We start from the raw sequence: 3,391 nt of genomic DNA, 5'->3' as shown, positions 1-3,391 counted from the left end.
CATGGGTGCATGTCCGTTATCGTCGTTCGGAACAGGTTGGCTACCAAGTCCCTTTCCAAAGACTACATTTACATCCTTCATCATCTCAAACACACGCTTTCCATTACGGTGTGCAGGTTTTTTACGATGGTTTGGCGCCCCTTTGAAATGCATCCTGCTCTTTCTCAGCTGGTGGTGAGCAGGGAGAAATCGACGATGACCCATATAGACGACCTTCTTACAGTGCTTCAAGTACATGCTGTCTGTGTCGTCTAAACAGTGGGTGCATGCCCGATATTCCTTATTTGTCTGTCCTGAAAGGTTACTCAATGCAGGCCAATCGTTGATGGTTACGAACAACAGTGCTCATAGATTAAAGATCTCTTGTCTATCCTCATCCCACACACGTACACCTTCTTCCTTCCAGAGCTGTAAAAGGTCATCAACCAACGGCCTTAGGTACACGTCAATGTCGTTGCCGGGTTGTTTTGGGCCTTGGATAAGCGCCAGCATCATAATGAACTTCCGCTTCATGCACAGCCAAGGAGGAAGGTTGAACATACAAAGGGTCACAGGCCAAGTACTATGGCCACTACTCAACTCACCGAATGGATTGAATCCATCAGTGCTTAAACCAAACCTTATGTTCCTTGCTTCACATTCAAAGTCTGGGAATGTTCTATCAATTGATCTCCACTGTGCCCCATCTGCGGGGTGTCTCAGCATCTCATCTTCCTTACGGTCTTCTTTGTGCCATCGCATCAACTTAGCATTCGTCTTTTTCCTGAACAAGCGCTTCAAGCGTGGTATTATAGGGAAATACCACATCACCTTCGCGGGAACTCTCTTCTTGAGAGACTGCCCCTCGACATCACCAGGATCATCTCGCCTGATCTTATACCGCAGGGCTTCGCAGACGGGACAAGCATCCAATTTCTCATATTCATCACCACGATAGAGGATACAGTCATTAGGGCATGCGTGTATCTTCTGAACATCCAATCCGAGAGGGCAAATAATCTGTTTAGCTTCATATGTTGTGGACGGTAATTCATTATTCTCGGGGAGAATCTTCTTGACAATGTTCAACATCCCCTGAAATGCCTTATCAGACACACCATTTTTTGCCTTCCATTGCACAAATTCTAGTGTCGTACCTAGTTTTTTATGGCCCTGCTGGCAACCTGGGTACAACAATTTTTGGTGATCATCTATCATGCACTGCAACTTTGCTGCTTCCTTCTCAGTTTCGCAATCTCTGTATGCATCTCGTATCACCTGACCAAGGTCATCAGTAGGGCCATTTTTCGCAAACTCATCTTCATCAGCCTCGCCCATTGTAGTACCTGCAAAAGCTTGGCCTGCAACCCAGTCCGGAATGGTGTGATCTTCCTCCTCCTCCTCGCCATCTTCCACTACAACCCCTAGTTCACCGTGCTTGGTCCAAACCAAATAGTTAGGCATAAAACCGTATTTAAACAAGTGGCTGTGAATAGTCCCCCAGGAATCCTTTGAATACTCCTTCCTGTTATTGCATTGGAAGCATGGACAACATACGAACCCATTCTCTGGCTTGTTCGCTTTTGCCACTTCGAGAAAATAATGCAAGCCATCAATAAACGCCTTGCTCCGCGTGTCTGCATTATACATCCATTGCCGGTCCATCTGCATCGTATTACGCATGAAAATGGATTACACTTGACAATGGATTACGCGTGAAAATCGATTAAAGATCCAAACAACATGGTACAATACAACAACATGAAGATCCAAATACACATATTTAAATTAAAGTCCCAAACAACATGATACAATACAACAAGCCATCCATTGGTTATTATCAAGGAGGACTTTAAGCATCCTTGGACGGTGAAGACGAAGGTTCCGCTGACCACACCTCATCCTTAGGTTTATTTGTGCCGCCTGAAACGGTAGTACTAAGTGGACGTGAAACACCCGGGACTGAGGGTGGAGCATAACGACCACCAAAAGGAGGTTCCTGACCCGCGGCAACAGCTTCTTCATGACGTTGCCGCAAATAACGAAGCATTGCTTTTTCTAGCGTGCTCTTTTTCTTTGGCTTATGGTGAGGGCCAACTATGATTGGAACCTTGCCATAATAGGAACCACGATCGCCCCCACCATCGCCACTTCCTCCAGTAGCAGAAGCCATCTATGTACAAAAATTATTATCTTAACACTGCATAAGTTGTTCAACTTGAAGACCGTGATCATCTCGCGAGGATGTCCTCAACTGGGCGGCACCGCACTTCGTCTGTTGGAGGTATGCCCTAGAGGCAATCATAGAGATGATGATATTCCATTTGTATCCATGATTTATATATTGTGTTCATTGAATATCCATTAAAGGCTACTTGAATTGATTTGCAATTATGTGAATTGTATGTGAAACTCTTTACTTGTATGGTTATTCTAAAGTTGTCCCTAGTCGGAGTTCATGTGAGGACACACATGAATATTAGACTAGCACATGTATTAGTTGATGACTATGTTTCACAAGTCATGGACATGGAGATGTTGAACTAATAATGTGGACACATGTGGAGACATGTGCTAGGACTGACCCAACACGAGAAGTAGTTCTCTCTTTAAACAACATATACACTTTGTCCTTAGACCTGAGACTGTCGCATGTATTCTAGATGTGGATCGACCTACTTAGGGGCTATCAAACGCTACGCCGTAACAGGGTAGTTATAAAGGTAGCTTTCGGGTTTGTCAAGAAGCATGCTATGAGACATGGTCAGTCAAGATGGGATTTGCCCCTCTCTGATTGAGAGTGATATCTCTGGGGCCCTCGAGTGATCGGATCCGAAAATGCATGGCCATGCTACGTACGGTTAAGAGTTAACCTACAAAGGGATTCCGAATCACAGGATCGAGAAAGAGCGGTCGGCTTGAAGCTAGACCAAATATCGTGAGGCAAAGGGAATAGCATGTATATTATGTTGTGATGGTTCGTCTGATATGATCTTCGTGTGCGTGTAGGAGTTGGCACGTCTTGCTAGAGGCCGCTACCGACTATTGGGCCGAGTAGGAGTACTCGGGCCATGTCTATACGTATCCGAACCCATAGGGTCACACACTTAAGGGGCTGGAAGCCCAATTCGGATCAGATCCGAGTTGGATTAGGTTTAGAAGTACTAATGGGCCTCGGATCCAGAGGCCCGTCAGGAACCTCTATAAATAGAGGGGTGGGGGCGCCCTAGGGTTTACACCTTTTGGCGAAACACATCTGCCGCGCCTCCCACGCCCTCGCCTGTTGCAACTCGCGGATCTAGCAGTCCGACTTGCGACGCTTCCTCCCTGCACGTGTGGATACCTTGGAGGTGTTGCGCCTGCAGCACTTGGATGAGCCATCGACGAGCCATGACGAGCCGACGACGAGCCG

Source organism: Setaria italica, chromosome I (genome assembly GCF_000263155.2).
Source record: "Setaria italica strain Yugu1 chromosome I, Setaria_italica_v2.0, whole genome shotgun sequence".
NCBI classification, from domain to species: Eukaryota; Viridiplantae; Streptophyta; class Magnoliopsida; order Poales; family Poaceae; genus Setaria; species Setaria italica.
Note: the sequence above shows the minus strand (reverse complement) of the source record.